Here is a 20,198-nt window from a genome sequence, read left to right on the forward strand (position 1 = left end):
TTTATTTTCCTTTCTTTTTGTATTCTATCTGAATGTATGATTGCAATGTCTCTTCTTTTTGACAATAAAAAAAAAAAAAAGCACTCAAAAGGGTGGCCTTGAGACAAAGCTTTTATTCCTACTTTGCCTGAACGCCAAACCCGCGAGCTCCGCGATCTTCCAGTTTGAGCGTGGTCTCTGGACCAAAGGACGCGGTTGAGAAGACTAGACTGCGAGCTGCGTGACGGCCCATGGCCTGGTCATGGCTGCGTCAGCACTCTCTCAGAAGGACCATGGCAAGACTATGTTCAAATGTAGAACCCCGGCTGGTGAAATATACAATTTTTGGGGGTGAGTGTTTATATGTATTCTGCTGCTTATGGACACCGCAGTTTTTTAGTGCAGACTCAAAAATTATATATTCAAGTGAAATTTTATATGTTTGGGTGCGATTGAAGATGACCAGGGTGTGTGCGGTCTCATCTGCTTCCGTAGGGCGTCTTTTTGTAAGTGATCATCAAAATGGTGCAAAGTGAAATATCATATGCCCAAATAAAGTGTTAAGTGTATCTGGGACGTGTGATTACGGACCGCAAAGTGTGCATAGCTACCAAGTTTTCAGTTTGCTTATGTGAGACATTTCTGCCTCTTTCCGGGTGGTTATGTGTGACATTTCAATGCTTCTAGTTTGACACTTTGTGTGACACTTTATCGCAGGCTGACCAAAGTGGTCACGTTCACGTAATGTGATACATTAAAGATATTACCATCTCTTGTACAATATTGCGGTCTAGAAAAGACATTGAACCAGTGACAGTTCTCCTGGAGATCTTATGCAAGGCTACATAACATGAGCCTTGCTCCTTTTAGATGCTGGTACTTTTGAGCCCTTTACATATATTATCGTGGGAATGTCCGAGGAGGGGGTTAGATGGTAAGAGCACTGGCAAAATTCAAATAACTCTAGTAAAACGCAGGGTTAGCCAAAGTTGTCAGATACATGTAATCTGATGCAAACTGCAAGTGAACTAAATAATTAGTTATACAATAGCAATGGTTAATTAGAAAAAGTATGCAGCTTGATTTAATTATTTATTTGAGTTCGGGCGATCGGGCCTTCTCAGTTCTGATACCTCAGATCTGGAATGGATCACCGGAAGGGTTGCGAAGGGAAAGCGATATCCTTTTGTTTCGTAAGAGATTGAAAACCTTTCTTTTTGAACAGTCCTTTGGTAGAATCTGAATGGCTGTCTCTTTCTAATTATAGCTGGTGCAAGATGCTTTCTAACCCTTAGATTAGCTCTAAAAGACCGATGGTAATTATGCGCTATATATCTGTTACTAACATTAACATATATAGCGCAGACTTGAACTAAAGGCATCAGAGTGCTTTACAAGGTTTGCACAGACAGCATTTACAACAAATACACAAGGAAGATGTATAGATAGAATTTACAAGGAATAGACAAGAAGGATGGAATGCCTACATACAGCAACATATATGTGGGGAAATAGTAGCTAGGTAACTTGGTTATCCTGTGTAGAGAGCTTTTTGTGGTATGCAATCAGTTTTAAATATGCTTCTCTCTTCGATTGTTAGCCATTTGAGTTTCTTAAGTGTGGGATTGATGTGGATATATTGCCTCTCCCCAGAGAGAAGTCTGGCCGCTGCATTGAGTGTGGATTTCATATACAGAAGGTGTTATTTTTTAGTTTCTGTGATAGTTGCGTTGACCTAGTCCAGCTTGGAGAGTACTAGGTATTGCACTACAGTTTTGAGATCTTCAAGGGGATGTAGGGTTTGATTTTCTTTAGGAATTTCAGCGTGTAAAAGGGACTTTTAGCCGAGGTATTATTGTGGTCTTTCATGTTCAAGTTGTTGTCAAGAATAATCCCTAGAGACTTAACAGAGTCAGAGATAGATAGTTTACAGTTTAGTGCATTTAGATTGTCAAGCAAATTACGGATAATATATGACTTTCCTTTAGGCTGTATGAAGAGTCCAGTGTTGGTAGGGTTGAGCTTTAAGTGGTTGTTGGCCAATCGGGTTTGTACCAAGGTGAGACTGTTGTTTAGGTGTTGGATGTCTTTGTTGTGATGAGATTTTTATGTAGAGTTGGGTGTCATCAGCATAGAAATGATAAGCAATTCTGGCCTGTTTCAGGATCATTGCAAGGGGTTCCATGTAAAGGCTGAACAGGGCATGGGACAAGATTGAGCCTTAGGATACTCCTTCTAGGACTAATCCTGCTGATGAGGTGGCATTGTTTAATTTGATTACTTGGGATGTCTGGTTCAGGTATGAGGTGAACCACTGCAGGCCAGTCCTGTTGATGGCAGCAGATTGTGAGAGGGTGATGAGGAGAATGTTGTGGTTAAGGGTATCAAAGGCCGCTGAGAGGTCCAAGAGGATTGGGAGGCAGGCCTTACCGCTGTCAAGAGATCAGTGTAAGTCATCAGTGATGTTCAGGATTGCAGTCTCCCTACTCCAGCCTTTCCTGAAATCATTGTGTGTTTCCTGGGAGGCTGGAAGGGTGGGGGCAGGGTTTGCAGTGGTGGGATTCGGTTTTGTTACTGGGGGCTGGTTTTGCAGTGGTGCTGCAATATCGACCTCCAGTAACAAAAGCAGCAAGCAAACGATTCCAGCCTCCCAGGGCCAGGCAGTGCTTCCCCAGGGGCTGGTCTGAGAAAATTACCGGGGCTACTTTGGGTCCCCAGTCCGGCCCTGTCTCCAAAGCGGCCGATGATCAAGTGCCCCATCATATGACTGTCCGGGCCCGAGCCTGACAACTTTCTTTGCTGTGCAGAGGCTTATACAATCCAGCCAGCCGGCCTCGGGTCACCATAGCAACGAGTGAGTTCCCCCAGGCCCAGCCAGCATGCCATGTGGATGTTATTTGTCTCTGCAGGCAGAGCACCTTAGCAGTGCAATAAAGCACTGTGCAATGGCTGCTTTAATGGAACCAGTGCGCCTCATTGATACCCAATGAGGCAAGAAGCCCTGGAAGTGGGACTGATGCATTTTAGTGCAGTGATGCGGACACTGGCACTAAAATGCGTTCGTCGAGCCCCTGATGCGTGGTACTTGGCAGGGCTGACACAGTGTGGGTTCCAGTGAGATGCTGTATGCGTTAAGGGTTGAGTGACCGAAGATAGCCAAATCATAGGCTTTGCCTATGCCAACATCTGGTGTGTGTTGCTTTTTGATTAGGCAAGCATCCGAATTGTGCAAAATGAAATACTATATGTCTGAGTGAGGTGTTGTTTGTGTTGGGGAAAATTTGATTTTTACCGTCAACGTGTGGGCCAAGCTGACCGCAAGTGTGTGTGAAGTGTACAATACTGTCATTAAATGGGTGGAAAGTGAAACACTATGGAGCATATTTATGAGAGAAGTGGCGGAACGTGGTGTTAGCCTTCTTAGCTCAACGCCACGCTCTGCCACTTCTGAAACGCAGGGCTTCACTGTGTTTACAACAATACAGTGCAGCCTTGCGTTTCCCCCTGCGCTGGCAGTAATTTGGCTGCCTAGCGCCAACGCAGGCACCCTTGCACCATAGTGCAAGGGTGTCAGCGTTGCAGGGGAATGATTGTTTATGTGCAGGAAGGTATCCCTTCCTGCACATAAACAAGCAGTAATGGTGCTCTGTAACCTCTGAGTGTGCTGCTCAATGCAGCACATATAAAAGCTGCAAAACGTCATTTTTTTTTCAATCATTGTTTATGTGCAGGAAGGGCCTTCCTGCGCATAAACAATCAATGGCATTTTGCTGTTTCCATGTGTGCTGCACAATGCAGCACACATGGAAACGGCAAAAACAAAGAGAAATAAAGCATTTCTCCTCGTTTCGCCTGTTTAAGACCAGGTTTTCCCTGATCTTAATTTCTGCACTTCCTCCTATTTACGCCACCCTTGTAAATAGGGGTCAGCATCAAAATCAATGAGTGTTGCGGTGGAACGCCCACTTCAGCACCCATTGCCCTCCTCTCTCACGCTAAGTGTAGAGTGAAGGGGGGCCTTATTTACAAGGCAGCGTTAAGCCACTTGAAGTGGCTTAACGCTGCCTTGTAAATAAGGCGAAGCCCCTATCGCCACCTCAACATTTGAAAAATTGACCTTGTGGTGGCAATTGGGGCTTGCAAATATGTCCCTATATCTTCAGCTGAGGTGCTGTATGTGTTGTGTAATGCCTGATTCAAGAGTACCCTGGCTTCATCTGCACTGACCTGTACAGTGTCTAATGTTTGCAGTTAGTTTCAGACATCTGCTAGCAAAGCTATCCCTCTACTTACAGAGCAGGTATGGGCTCAATATACAGACAGAAGAGCTGCCCATCATGTTACAGATGTCTTTCAGGTTCCAGACACCACCTTCTTGCATGGATCTCAGAAGCAGAAGCGAGAAATAATAATTGTAAAACATCTTAATGCAGTGCATCATAAAAGATAACAACCAACGTTATTATTTCACCTTTTCATAGGTTCGTTTTGGATAGTGCAAGCTTCCCTCACACATGATGTAACTCACAGAGAACAGGCACAGCACTGGATAGCAACAGTGCAAGCATCCATCACACACAGGACAGGCACAGCCCTGGCAACAGCTCAAAGACAGCTACAGCATGCTCAGCAGTACTGCAGGCATCCTTGGAGACACAGAAAAAGTATAGTACTGGTAGTTGCAGTACAAGCTTCCCTCACACACAGCTGGCTCCTCCGCAGGCAGCAAGGCTGTCAGTATTCCTTGCACACACCAGCAATTTAGAAATACACACAACTGCTTGTCTGCACAGCTTCAGCTCCTGTAGCCTACAGGCAACCAAGTGAGGTATCGGAGGAGAAGTGAGGATGAATGGAAGAGAAGAGAGGGATGCTGGGGAGAATCTGCTAAAAGTCCTGAATGTATGCCAAGCCTGTGCAATCTTAGTTGTTGATGTTTACTGCCACTGGCCTTCATGGCACCTATGTTATCACTTGGAACTGATATCTGCTCTCATAAATAAGCCTTGAGTCACTTGGTTTATTGTTTGAAGCATTTTTCTAATACATTTGTAATTTGCATCGGCTCAAATCAATTATTTGGATCCAAGCCCATCAATGCAACCAATTCTATGCCAAATACCTTGCATAAAGTTTTTATAGTCTTAGTAAATAGGGAAGTGTTTCCTTGTACCAGTCTAATAATTGGAGGTGGCCAGGCAGCAAGCTTCTTTTACACTTTACCAGGAGGTGTGGAAGTGAAAATGTGATGGATAATCACTGGTATTGTTTCATTTGTTTCAGTACTTCCCCAAATCTGATAAAAGAGGACTTTGTCTAAGCTGATAAGTACATTGCACTGGAACAATCATTCAGACTTATTTGGGCACAGTAAGTAAAACACTTAACAAAACGGGGTGTAAAAATGAAACATGTAAACATGATACAAAGACTGGTTACCCAAAACCCACCCAATAACCAATGCAAATAATATTTCCATGGGGGTGATTTTTTTCCACCCACAATTCAAAAAGGTTGCAGCATTGAGGACACTCTGTTTTGCTTCACAACACTGACTGGAGACTCAATGGAAAAAAGGGAAGCGACTGTACGCGGCATTCACCAGCTTTGCCACTGCCTTCGACAGTGTTGTGGGATGTCCTATGTAAGAAATGATAGAAATGGGGCCTGGCACCAGACCTCTCAGGGTGATCACTCTACACGGACACGTGGGTGCACATTAGAGTTTCACCAACATGGGAACCTCAAAAAACATTGTAACCAACATAGGCTTGAAACAAGGCTGTATCCTCGTGCCAGTCCGAGCCGGACTGGCCGTAGCGGGCATCGGACATTTGCCCAAGAGGCTGGAAGGGCGGGGCCGGTTTTGGAGCAGTGGGGCCCGGTTTTGGAGCAGTGGGGCCCGGTTTTGTTACTGGGAGTCCAGTTTTGCAGTGAAGCTGCATTCATTGTAGGCACTTAATATTAAAAGCAGCAGTGAGGGGGGCCGGTTTTGTTTAGTAGTAGTGATTCACGCTGCCCCCCCACCCCTGGGGGTGGGGCTCTGTCCTACAAAATTGCCAGAGCTGCTTTGGGTTCCAAGTCCAGCCCTGGTGCCAGTATTGTTCAATCTCTACCTAGCAAACCTGCGGCTGCCCTGGCTTCTGTCTCAGTCTTTCTACCTAAATTTCCTGGTCAGAAAATTCAGGCGCTACAAGACACCGTTGACACCGGTCTTTTGGACAAATCCAAGCTGATGCTCTGTAGCCGAAAACGAATTGAAAAGGGTTCAATGGCCTTTAACAATGTGTAGTTAGAGAGATCGCCATCATACAAATACTTGGGATACGGGTGGATGTGGGAAGGTGTGAGCTCATCCATCTGAATTCCGTAAAAACATCTCTCGTTCACTACCTGGAGTTTTCCTAGACTTATATAAGAATCTGGCCGCCCTGATGCGAGTGCAGTAAGAAGAGCGATGACCAGCAAACTAATACCCCCATTATCAGATGGCGCCATTGCACCGCCAAACAAACTCGCCGCGTGGCCGGATAGAGAACAGTGCAACTGCGATCAACACATTTTCCGTCTAATTTAATGCATCGGGTTAGCTCAGATTGGATTAGAACTCAATCTCCTGAGACAAGATCTCTCAAGAGGTTTATATGGCGAGAAATAACACATGAAGGTTCAGCTTGGAACCCTCGCCTACAGCAGGCATTACACAATCGGGATGCATCAGATCTTTCTAAAGCCTCTCTTCCCCTCAGATTACCTGTGAGGGCCCTCACCAAGCTGGCAAAAATCATCTCCTCCTTGGCTGATTTGGAGGAGCTGGCAAAATGCGCACATGGTATCTGGGTGCTCACATTTACGACCCCCTGTGACTGCCCACATACCTAACTTCGCCTCTTTTGAAGCCGCAGAAACACCAGCTGATGTGACCACGATTTGGCCTAATTTGGTTAAAATGTTATAGATGTGGTAGACCAAAGGGATCTACGGATCCCGCTTATCGCTTATGTAATTATTCTACAGAATCAGTAATCCACATCGTGTGTACCTGTGAAAAGCCTTCTCCACACAGAAAATGTTGGTTATAGCAGATGTTTAGAATCCTCAACATGCGTTCTTGTAACGAGGCGTTGGTGCCGTCAGGAAGAATCCATGCGACTGACGTCAAGATTCTAGACATTTCTGATGACTGTAAGTATCCTGGGCGTTTGTGGTAGTAATCAACTTTATGAATGATTCAGTTAGGATCTAAATTACTGTGGTATTGCATTCAAACCCTTGATCTTTACTACCTGAGTGACATCCTTCAGTCAATTAAGTAGTGGATTGGGCCTCAATTCTATTATAACAAACTATGTATTTAATGGGCTTGCAGAAGTGCACATGTTTAACCTTACAGTGTTTCAAATCTTATTTTGTAATTCGTTTTTAATGTTTTATACTGCTTTCAGACTTTTCAAATTAATTCCGCCCCTTTTCTTCTCCTGCTGAGTGCTTCATTCTGACTTGCCAACCACATCTGAGTTATTGGCTATGATTTAATGCAGAAGAGGCAGACCTCAGTAAGGAAGCAGGCTTTATGCACATCGCTTGAGGCTCTGAAGCTCCTGCTTGGGGCTTCTGATGGTTGCTGCTTCCCATCGATTAGGGTTGAACTTTTTTTTATATTTTATAAGCTGTATGAATGTATGTGTATGATAAAGTTCTAATGCAATGATTTTTCAATAATTGTGCTAAATAATATCTATCTATCTATCCATCCATCCATCCATCCATCCATGGTCTAAATGATCACCTTCCTAAGTGTGCACCCAACAGCTTGCCATTTTAGAATGAGTGATCCAGGGGCTAAGAGATACGAAGTCTGTTGCATATTTGTGGAAAACTTTAACTGACCTAGGATCAATCAGCAAGCTCTTTGGAATTTTTTGGCCGCTTATTTTGTAAAACAAAAAAATAAGCGCAAGATCACTGATGTTTTCTTAGGAGCCCGCTGTCAATGTTGTCGAATGTCAAGTTCACTTAATTCTAAGTTTTAGCTGCGCCTCGCGTCTCTTTCTTCTCCCTCTCTCACCACTTCCTTTCTTTTAGCTCACACTTCCAGGTTATGTTTCATCTCTGTTTGCTTCCTTTGTCACGGTTTTTCTACCTTCTCTTCCTCCTACTTTGTATTTGTTCTGGTTTCTCTTTCTGGGTCAAAGTGTGATGATCAAAAATAAGTCCAGGTCCCCAAAAACGAGTGAGTGTGCCTCCACCTGCACCCGCCAGCTCAGATGTGGCTGTACAACTTGTGGGCACCGACAAAACTGCTGAGGAAACCCCAAGCTCACATGTTCCGTTGAGCCTGTAAGTTCTTCTTGGAAAACACGGTCTGTGAGTCAGAGCTGACCGACAAGGGGACCCCCCCTTTACACCAGCGATGGAGCATACGTCAGAAATGGAGAGGGGCTCCCTGCTACAAGGCAGAGCTGAAACATATATACTGCTACACAGTCGGTTTCAGAATGGATCACAGGACTCAGTTCTCACCATCACAACAAGCAGGTTCCTAGCTGTGCTCAAGAGAGCTAATGGCCTTCAGGAGTGACAAGAATGAATACAGGTGTGACTGAGCAGGCTGCGGTTCAAACGTTTACGTCTTGAGTGCCAGGGCACAGTGCATTTGAGGCTCAGAGACCCAGAGGTGGACACATCTGGCAGATTACGTTATCATGAACAGGAATAATGTCTGTGGCATCTTACATTTACTCAAAAACAGGCAAACACCTGTAAATTCCTCCACAATTCAGTTTGACTATATGTATGTTAAGGGCTGTATTATAATGCCCATGGTGTGGGTGATGCTACTCTTAGTGAATTCGGGCTCAAGGAAGGGCAAAGCCCCATCCATTCCGGGGAAGAAAATGAGGCCAGTGCATCTGTATCAGTGATTAGAAGGGGTTCCCAATAAAATATCAAGTTGTCTGTCTTGCAGTGTCTGTTGTGTGTGTGTGAACGTACACTCATTCTCAAGTCAATTAAGTGTTTCCAGATAACCTTGAGGTGGCAGGGTAGACCAATGATTTAAAAGCTCGCTGCTGAGAAATGCGGTGCTGTACAGGTCACCTTTGGAACCCTGGAAAGGCCAATTCACAGTTCTATCCTTCTGAGGTCGGTAAATTGAGTACCATTAAATTGTTCAATAGTAACACCTGTTGTTTCTAGTGTTTAGCAAAGGCAGAAGTGCAGAATGAAATACCAACACAAAGAAGATATATTTTATTAGAATATTGGAATGTTGGGAGCTCCATTGAAAACAATGGAGTGCTCTGGGGCCAGCAGAGGCGCGGGGCTCCTACATTCCAATGTTTGTAACAGCTGTGAACAAAAGCCTCACAGAGCCAGAGGGGATTTCAACCCCCTTGGGACCCGTGAGACCTTTGTTTTACAAATTAGAACATTCTGCATTCTAGGGGGGGAATGTTCTAATAGCCTTAGAGCCCTCTGTAGCAGGCTCTACCAAACATTAAAGACCCACTCCCTTGTTAAAGGCCTGAACCGAACTGGAGCGGGCCTTTAATGACCAGTAGAGCCTGCTACATCGGGCTCTAAGGCTATATTTAACACAGTAATGGCTAGATTTGCCATCTAAAATACAATCCAAGGCACTTTGTTTACTTAAAGTACTCACCAGGGATAAGCCTCTGCCACAGCGCGATAGCAGATCATTTTGTTTTTGCCCATGTACATGGATTCGACTTTCAGCACAGCACATCAAAGTGCCTCACTCTAATGAACAGATAGAGCAAAGCGGGTCACTCCAAAATTAATTATTGCTCTAATGACAGTTCATTAGGGGACAGAATTAGGGCCCTAATGGAGGTGCAGGCAAGAGCCTTACACCCACTTTCAGCAGGAATGTAAGTCCTTCTTAAGCTAGAGCATCCGAAGGAAGGAGTGAGAACTTGTGGACTTCAGAGCGTGGACCTGTGGATTACTTGAAAGTTCCATCCCTCAATGTTATCCTGGTGGAACTCCTGACTGGGATGCTCTTCAGATAAGAGGTTTCGAACCCACATTACCTTGCGACTAGACCCTGATAGGCTAGTATCAGTTAGAACAGGACGCATTGGGCTATGATGTGTTACACATGGTCCCTAGTCCTCTGCCTCCCATAGACTGCTCTCTTCTGCAACTCTCAGGCCATATTTATCAAAACATAACGCAGCGCAGCAAGTTAACTCGCTGCGCTGCATTACAGGGAAAAGGCAGGAATGTACCCTGTTTATCACAATACGGCACATTACTGCCTTTTCCCAGTGCTGGCGCGAAACGTGCTGCCTAGCGCCATCGCAGGCACCCTTGCAAGAAGGATTTATTTGTGCAGGAAGGGGTACCTTCCTGCACAAAAACAATCCCCTAAAGTATATTTCTCATTCTATGTGTGCTGCAGAATGAGAAAGAGGAAAACAACAGGAGAAATACGCATATTTCTCCTTGTTATGCCTGCCTTGGGAAGGCGTAGCATGTTGGTGCATTCCCCGGTCTACCAGTAATGGCCAATCTGGGAATGAAAATTGTAAATCTGGGCAAAGTGACTCAACACAGCGTTTTTGCAATGCGCTCTGGATTTATAAAGCCACTCAGGACCACGCAAAGGGACCAGGGCCAGACTAGGAAGCAAAACTGGCCCTGGAAAAGTGCTCGGCCGCCCCCCCCCCCCCCCAGGCCGTGGGGGTGCCCCAACCTCTTTGCATGGGCTGGTTTCGGCCGATTTAGAAACAGCCGATTTTGCACCTATGCTGCAAAAACGGCCCTGTAACAAAAACGGCCCCCAGGGGCCCAAATCCGGCCCCCACCTATGCGGCGCACCGGGGGATTGCCCGGTGCCCGCTACGGCCAGTCCAGCCCTGAAAGGGACCTTGCGAGGCTTGATAAGTCGTATTTTAGGGGGTCGGGTCGCTTTTGCTCCACAATGCGTGCTGCAAAAGTGACGCAACCCTTTGATAACTATAACCCTCCGTATCTGTGGAGCCAGAAGAGTCCAGGCAACCCCCAGTCTGTTTGAAGAGGTTAGTTGATGCCGGACCCCTGGGGGAGGGGCTAGCTTCCAGGAGTGCAGGTAAGCAGTGCTTACCCTAAAGCGCAGGGAGGCCCTCCCTAGATGAGACCTCCACCCGGAGCTATGAACTCTATCAAGCTCAGCGAGGCACTCTTCAAGCCAACCCCCTCCTCACCTGGCCTAGAACAAGTATTCGTGCATGTGCTCCCCGGGCCCACCTAGGCATTCTCTAGCTCTGTCTTGATGCTCTTAGTGGATATCCCACTGCCTTTAGAGTTATTGGACACTTTAAGAAGTGCCTACGTACTGTTTGCTATTTTACTCTACCATAAGTATTTTGTTTTGCCTGCCTATGTCACATGTTGAGTTGGCCATTTCAGCATTTTTTAACAATGACATAAAACGTTCTCTTTGCACAGAAGCTCATGTTTCGCCGTAGTACACAATACATTTCTATAAGATGAATTATATAGACAAAGGCTTGAGCTATGTAGTTTGAACGAATCCCAGCGACGCTTTCTACAGAAATGTACAGATAATTTCTCAGATGCTCCAAAACGAAGTCCATGTTCCCCAGTAGACTTGCGGGGTCATGCATGATCATGGCTCTGGCATCATACACATGCCTCCCCACCTACCATGAGACATTGGCATGAGACATTGGCTTCAATGGCCGGGACATCCCTTTTGGTCTGTACCAAAGCTCCTCCCTTGAGGTGAAGGTTAAGTTACTTCCTCTTTTTCCCTACTTGGCCAAAGGCATCACCAGGCACCAACAATCACCAAAGTACGCATTTTACAACACCCAGGAAACTGAAAGCATCCTGTCTGTTACAGACATGCGCAGACACATAGGGAGGTGAGGAACGCATTGCCCCATCCATTAAACAGGGGAAGTCAAATAACAAACATTATTCAACAGAAAAATGCATTGTCTTGATGCTTTCAAACATTTTATAATTTTTATTCTCTACTACACTAAACAAACTGAGCAGATTCTTGTTCACTGCAAAATGGAAAAGTAGCACCCTATTTGAATCTGGTAAGACGCCAAAGGTCTCTAGGATGTCGCTAAAACTTTAGTGAAAGGTTAATTTGAGCAAAAATACACAGACTTATTTACGTCTGGCAGTAGGGTCTTGTGAATGGTGTCCATTGTAATTTCTAGGGTGGTGGATCAAGGGCAGAATATCAGGATATCCACGGAAGTCACATCTCCATACAATCTAAATAGAACAACATTAACAAAGCCAGTGGTGACCTGTCTTCCATTCCCAGCTTTGGCACTTGTCTGGAAATGCTGTCATTCAAAGCACTTCATTTATCTCCCTGTGAAAGTTTATTGTATGACTTAAAAAAATCTTAGAATACAAGCAACAATGATCCTCAAATGGATAGAATGATGTACAGATAAATATAGTTCAGAATCGATACTATATTCTGGAAGTCCAGCCGGACGACCGATTTAATTATTCAAATTGAAAATACATATACAATTTACAATACGTGTGGGACACAGTCCTGTGTCCAGAATAAACATTGACATTAACAAAACAAACAAGGCATTTCAGGCAAGACAAAAAATGGAGCTTTTTTAGATTATTCAGTGTGAAAAGCTTTTACAAAACAGCGGATGCACTTTCTTAACACAATGGGATAACGTGCATGCTATTTAAAGGGGTCGATGACGTTTCGATCCTTTTTAGAAGAATAACAGGATCATCATCAGGACTTAGATGTGTACATGCCTGATTGTGAACGAAATTGCCTGTGGGGAAACAAAAAGCAGTAGATGTAGAGAAAATAGAAAGGGAAATATATAACAAGGAAGATTTTTGGCTAACCGCTAGTGGTGGAATCAGAAAAGGAAGTATGTTTCCACGAGTGCATGCGACTCTGTGGGCATGCGTGAATTAATACGGAACACGGGTTGAACGTGGTATGCGCGGTGGTACAACGCGAAGGTGAATAGAGAATGGTTCGGGGTATCAAGGCCATGCATATGGAATGTGCGCGAATGTGTAGGCAAACAGCGGTAAAGAGTAGTGAACAGTCCGCTTGTATACATGCCAAATAAGCGCAAGTGGCTTTAAACGAAAGGTCTATATGGGTGGTATAATAACGAGGTGGAACAATACGAGGTGGAAGCGGAAGGGAGCCGTGTGCTACGAGAGCATGCAAAATCAGAAACCGATGGTGGACCGGACGACTAGTGGGTGTTGAAGGACTCAACTGAATGTGGAAGTGAGAAGAGGGTCAAGTTTAAAAAAATCTTAGGGCCTGATTTATATGTTGGCACAGTGGGCACACTGTAGCAACGGAGTGCCCTGCCTGCCAAACATAATGGTCCGCCCGCCTAATGTAAAGTGAGTGGGCCACACCTGTGTGCACTATGGCCAGACTTCTCTGATGCCCTGACGGCGCAAGGGCCGTCGCAGAATTGGCTATATGGCTAGCCGCCCAATTTAGATGGGCGGACATATAGCCGTATTTTAGGTCTCACTGAGTCAGGGTGCATGCGCTGCTCGGAGAGACTTTAGTAGGTGAGTTTTCAAAGTGCTGCTGGATGGCGACAAGCTTGCGTTCACGCGAGCGTGCACGCGCGAACCTCCAGCTTTCAGTGCCATCTGTCTTTCCTCTTGCTTGCTCTCTACCTCCACCCCTATATTCCGCCTTTGCGCTTACAAGCGTTCGGGATGCCTGGTCACCGTACTTTCATAACATACTAACACAGACATGCCCCGCGCCGCCAATTTCCAGCCTAATGCCCTAAATATGCATCTTATTATAAGAGATGAGCGCGTCTCTGCGACTAGCACACCCTCCGAGGGCTTTGCGAGGTCCGAGAGAGCAGATGGTTTTAGTGCCCGCTCCCTCGCACCTCAGACGGCGAATTGTGTTCGGGCTGCCGGCCGTGCCGACGGCACACCCTCCGAGGGCTTTGCGAGGTCCGAGAGAGCAGATGGTTTTAGTGCCCGCTCCCTCGTGCCTCAGACGGCGAATTGTGTTCGGGCTGCCGACCGTGCCGACGGCACCACACTGCGCCGGCGCTCATCTCCTAGCAACCCGATGCTACCCCGTTCGCAGCTGCCTTGTTTACAGCCAGTTTCTGCTATCCCAATACGCGCAGCCGGAGTGAGGGATGACTACGTTTTTCCATGCGCAGCTCTGCGTGTGCACCGCTCCTACATATTAAATATTCAACGCCTCGTCAGGGGTAGTAAGAGCTATGTAAATACAATTACAATATCGAAATCAGCTTCGTAATGTCTCCAGGTCAAGCTTATAATGTTCAGCAAAACCGTAGAAACCTGAAAAAAAATAGGTTGCAGTCCGCTTTAACACAGCTATTTTCCATACCAGCTGCTTTTAAACTATAGGTAATGCGCAACGCGGTTAGGGCATATTTCACTTAATGATTTCTAGGTTGTATGCACATGTAAGTTCATAACGGGAGGCATAAGGGAAAAAAAGCTTAAGAAACTTTATCAGCACAAAGCTTTCTCCAAAGAGTGCTCCTTGGGGGTCGCTTTGCGGCGATTTACTTCTCGTGCGCAAAGTTCGCATTGTGCGCCATACAAGACACGTATCTTTCCAAGCATTACTGTGTGCACGAATAGGCCGAAGACAGCGGGTACTCACCAGTGTCCTCGGACAGCAGGCAGGCAGTGAGCAAAGAAATGAGCAGCAGAAACCGGCAGGTGGAAAGGCCAGGCACGTTACTCAGTGCCTCTGGTTTATTATATGATTCCATTAACTTAGACATAAATAGGACATTACAAGTGGGCCATACAAGTGTACGCCTGTGCAACTGCTGCGCGAGACACAATTATTTACACAACCACACACACAACCACAAACACAACACACACACACAACCACACATACAACCACACACACACAACCACACACACAACCACAACCCCAACCACAACCACACACACAACCACACACACAACCACACACAACCACACCCACAACCACACCCACACACAACCACACACACACACACACACACACACACAACCACACACACAACCACACACACAAAGGGAGGAGACAACTGCAGCAGGACCTTCAGCTCGATCAGGACAGCAGAACCACCGGAAAAGGAACCCCTCGGCACGACCTGGGCAGCAAGAAGTTGTCACTGGAGACATCGTGATCCTATGAACAATAGTGTCATCAATGATCTAATCCAAACTGTAAACTGTGACAAATAACATCCCTATATATTGCATTACCTCAAAAACAGCAGCAAGCATTGGCATAGCCAATAGGTCTCGCCTTTGGGACCTTATAAGTGTTTTGCTATGCAACAGTTGTTGTTGCACCAAGGATATTGTGCTGCATAACTAAATACTTATAAGGTACCAAAAGCGAGACCTATTGGCTATGCCAATGCTTGTTTACTTCTTGTAACCGCAAGGGAAAACCCTAGTGGTAATGGGCTGTAAAAACCTAAAAATGCGCCCCTAGCCATGGGACATGACTCTCATGGCGAAGGGGGCATTGTTTTTTTTATTTTCATAAACAAACTTTGGGGTTTTGTTTTTGAAAATACAAAATCTTTGTAACTTTGCTGTACGACTCACTCTGTCTTGTTTAATGGAGCCATACGTCAAAGTTACAATATATTCAGAGAAGCCTCCGTGACGGCGGTTTCTGTGAATACTAGAAATGTCCGTCGGCCAAAAAGACTTTTCTAAATTTGGCAGTCTGGACCTATGCTAGGGTGACGGAGTAAAATTCTCTATCGCCCTGGCGGAGGACAACCTGAACGCCAAGATTTAAATTGGGCCCTTAAAACTCTACTTCATGTACATAATCTTGCATTGTTGCAGTTCCCAATGAATGTGCAGCACTCTGTTGCTCTAGCTGGGGTGTGCCCTATTTAAATATCAATACAAACCATGCATATCTACATTTGGGCATTTACCCATATGTACTTACACGTTTTTAAAGTAGCAGACTGCACGCTGCAGTTCTGCCCTGAATGGGTGCATTTAGCAGGTTCACAGGCCGACCAGTCCTCCAACTGGACAAGACCCTTGCGGACGGGCTCGAACGTCTCAAGACACCTGCCTTTCTTCTCCTCTCTCTCTCTCTCTCTCTGTATATATCTATATATATCTATATCTATCTATATATATATTCACTGAAAAAACCATAGGTTTCACACACATTATAGTTAGGAATTAGCATTTAAAAAACCTTGCAAATTCACTTAAAAAACCATAGGTTTCACACATGTTATAGTTAGCTGTACATTTCACTCGTAAAAAACCAATGAAATTCCACGTTATAGTTAGATCAGGTAACTATAACTCGCGCGCCCACAATAAACTGCTGATGACGTCACATATTACATCACTCATGACATGGTCAGTGACATCACTCATGACATCAATGATGACATCTGAAATTACACATTGTGGATTGCGGTCGGGCAAGTTATAGTTACCTGATCTAACTATAACGTGGAATTTCATTGGTTTTTTTACGAGTGAAATGTACAGCTAACTATAACATGTGTGAAACCTATGGTTTTTTAAGTGAATTTGCAAGGTTTTTTAAATGCTAATTCCTAACTATAACGTGTGTGAAACCTATGGTTTTTTCAGTGAATTTGTACGGTTTTTTAAATGCTAAGTTATGCATTTATTTTGTATGGTTTTTTTCTGGTTTTTCACTGTGCGCACACCCTACGCGCACGGTGCGCTTCGCGCACCGAGCGCCCACGTTGCGCAGTCCATGCCGTGCGCGCCTCGCCTTTTTTTACACAGTAACATTTGTTTTTTTCTCCCTTGTGGGTCCTTTAATTTATTTAATAAATGTGATTGTGACTTCTTTTTTTTTTGTTTTTATTTTTTTTTACCGTACGCGTACGGTAAGCTTACCGTACGCGCACCCCGCGATTTTTTTTTAAAATTATTAAATGTATTTTTCATACTTTTTGGTCCTTCGTGAACCCCCTGACAAACGCTAGGGGGTCTGCAACTCTCTTCGTTGCCCCCTTTTCACGTTATCCACCTTAGTTTCTCAGTGCGAGAGACAGAAAATGGCAGCCGACACTTCCTGATTTCGACCGATTCGAATGTTTACAGTCATGTAACCACCAATCAGAATTGAGCTCGCGCACGGCACCGTACGCGTACGGTAAGCTTACGGTAAGCGCACGGAGCGCGCTTACAGATATATATATTGATTTAAATGCTATTTTCTCAGGACCTACTGAACAGATTTACACCAGACCTGCAAAAGGCACTTCCTTGACCTGAGGACTACCTCTCTGCCAAATTTCAAGTAATTCTGTTCAGCCGTTTGGGCTGTAGCTGTGTCTAAAGGTCCTATGGAAAAATGCATGGGGAAAACGCGTTTTGGGACCCCCCTTTTTTCTCAGCCCCCGCTTGACGAATCCCCCCGAGACTTTCAGGGTAGGAGCGGAGCGTAGCGCCCCATTAGTTTTGAAAATTTCGCGAGGATTCGTCGACCGGCGCCAAAGTTATTCCAAATAGAATGTTGCGGATTTCCTATGGAAGCAGGGTCCTAACTATAACTACCTACTGGCGACCGCCAGTAGGTAATATATGTATATGTATATATCTTTCCCTCTCTTTTTCTCTCTTTCTCTTCTCCCTCTCTCCCTCTCTCTCGCTCTTGCGATACTTTACCCTCTCACCTTCTCTCTCTCCGTGTGACCTTTGCCGCTCCTTCCTTTGCTGTACCTTTCACTCCGTGCTTCTATTTTTGCCCCTACATTTGTCTCCATATGGCCTCTTTGCCCATCCTTATGCCTGCTTTTGTCCTTTCTCGTGCCTCTGTTTTGTCTGCTTCTGCCCGCTTTTTGCCTGCATCTGCCCATCTTACTTTCATATTGCACCTTTATGCTTTTATTTTTCCTGCTTTGCCTGCTTTTTGCTTGCTTTTTGTGTTGCCCGTCTTCAGTGCTTTAAATGGGAAAAAATAAGTGCAGGTACTCATTAAAATGAGCTAGAGTTGTAGTGAGTGGGCGGGGCCAGGGGCGGGGCTAAGGGCAAGACAAAATGATACTTAACGACTTCTATAATAGTTGCAGCACACAACAAAACACATAATTGTGTGAATATAAACAAAGCAGGTTAACTCATTTCACAAAATGAAAGAGAAATGCGATAATATGTTAACATTTCCCTTTTTTGCAATAGTTGCACCTTCTTAATGCCATACTGTTAAATGCTGTTGTTTGGCACAATACTATATATTTTTGGGCATGTGAGTAGGAAGAAACTGAAAATAACCCCACTTCGAACCAAAGCTCTTATGGCACCAAGCAAATGAAGCAAATCATCATGACCCTCCCCAGAAGATATCTCTTGTCTCTTCCATCGATCTATCCATTCATCCTTTCATCCTACCATTTACCTGCTGATGTCCACCATTTACTCTTTACATTCTGTTGTCTATTCAGTTTTTCATCCATCATTCAGTTTTTCACCATTCCGTCTGTCCAACCTTCATATCCAAATCTATCCATCCATATTTAGACCTATCCATTCATAATTTCACTCATACATCTCTTTAGCCACCCTTTCGCTCATCCATCAATCCTTTCTCTCATCTATCCATCAACCCTTTCACTCCTTTATACCATCCACCCTTTCATTCCATCCACCCTTTCACTCAATCCCTCCTTTCACTCATCCATCATCCACCTTTTCATTCATCCCCCCTCCCTTTCATTCATCCATCCAATCTTTCACTTATCCACCCATATCCGCCCTTTTATCCAATCATCCACCCTCTTTCACCCATCCATCCATTCACTCACTCATCCATGCACTCATCCATCCATTCATACATCCACCCTTGCTTACTCATCTATCCACTCACTCATACAGTGAGACAGGCCACGGTAATCGGGCTGCCCTCAGGATAGTGATACTAGCGGTTTTTAAAACTGTAATCATTGTTTGAAATTGTCTGAAATTGAATTGAAAAGCACTGGTGGGAACGGGGGAAATTGTGATGTTCTGCTGATACCTGAATCGGACCCTAGAATTTCTGCAATCTATGATTATTGCGCTCTTCAGACAACACATTTTGTTTTTAAAACATTCTTAAATTGTTTAGTTGGGGGTCAGCGCGGGGAGTTTCCTGTCAGCCCTTCGTTGGTACACTTCCGCTGTATTAACGCGGTCTAGTGGTTGGGGGGTCCACAGCTGCGCACAGCAGAGCTGATTGGCTGTTCCACGGAAGGGGCTAGCCTTAACTACGACGCTGGAGCGAACACGCAGCGGACGCGTGCAGCGGGCGCGCCTAAGGCAAGCCCGTCTGCGCCCGTCCGCGGTCGATCGGGGCTAGGGGCCACAACCCCTGGTCCCAGGCTGAGATACTCTGCCTCTGAGCTACTTCATCTGGCCTTAGGTCATCAGCGGCTCAATAACTTCACCATTGCCAAATTTGGAAGTGAAAACATTCTGAGGTAACAGGGGACTAGAAGCCACACTTTATTGAGGCAAGCACCTCAGAATTACATTAGCCCGGATTACCTTCCCGGCCTAAAAATAGTGGTCTTAAACACAAGATCACTACAGAAACACTACCTGGAAATTTTTATGCTTCTCCTGGGGGGGGGGGACATTGACATTCAGGCACTCACAGAGACTTGGTTGGGTGACACTTCTGCCCCAGATATTATCGCTGCCCTTCCTGGGGAATTTGATGCCTTTTGGCACAACAGGCAGGACAATAGGAGAGGGGGGGGGGGGCGATTTTCTTTAACACCAGGCTCATGGCCACAAAGATCATAGCAGAGAGCATTGACAACACAGATCTGTTAGGAATTAAAATCTCCCTTAAATCTTCTTGTCTCCTGCTCCTGGTGGTCTACCGCCCTCCGGTGGCAACCCCGAGGCTCTATGACTATCTCACTGAGACCGTGTCTGACCTCAATACACGATACCAACGTCTCATGGTGGTTGGAGACTTCAATCACCATTGGGAAATAACCCCGAGAGAGCCGTACGCCAAACATCTTGAAATGGCAATGTCCTCCATGGGGCTTTTCCAAATGGTTGATCGCCCAACCCACATTAAAGGGCATACCTTGGATCTGATCTGGTCCTCCGATAGGCGGGACAGGCTCATGTACATTTGACCCTGCGCCTGGTCAGATCACTCTCTGATCTCGTGCTGGGCGCCT

The sequence above is a fragment of the Triturus cristatus genome, chromosome 8 (assembly GCF_964204655.1).
Source record: "Triturus cristatus chromosome 8, aTriCri1.1, whole genome shotgun sequence".
Taxonomy (NCBI): domain Eukaryota; kingdom Metazoa; phylum Chordata; class Amphibia; order Caudata; family Salamandridae; genus Triturus; species Triturus cristatus.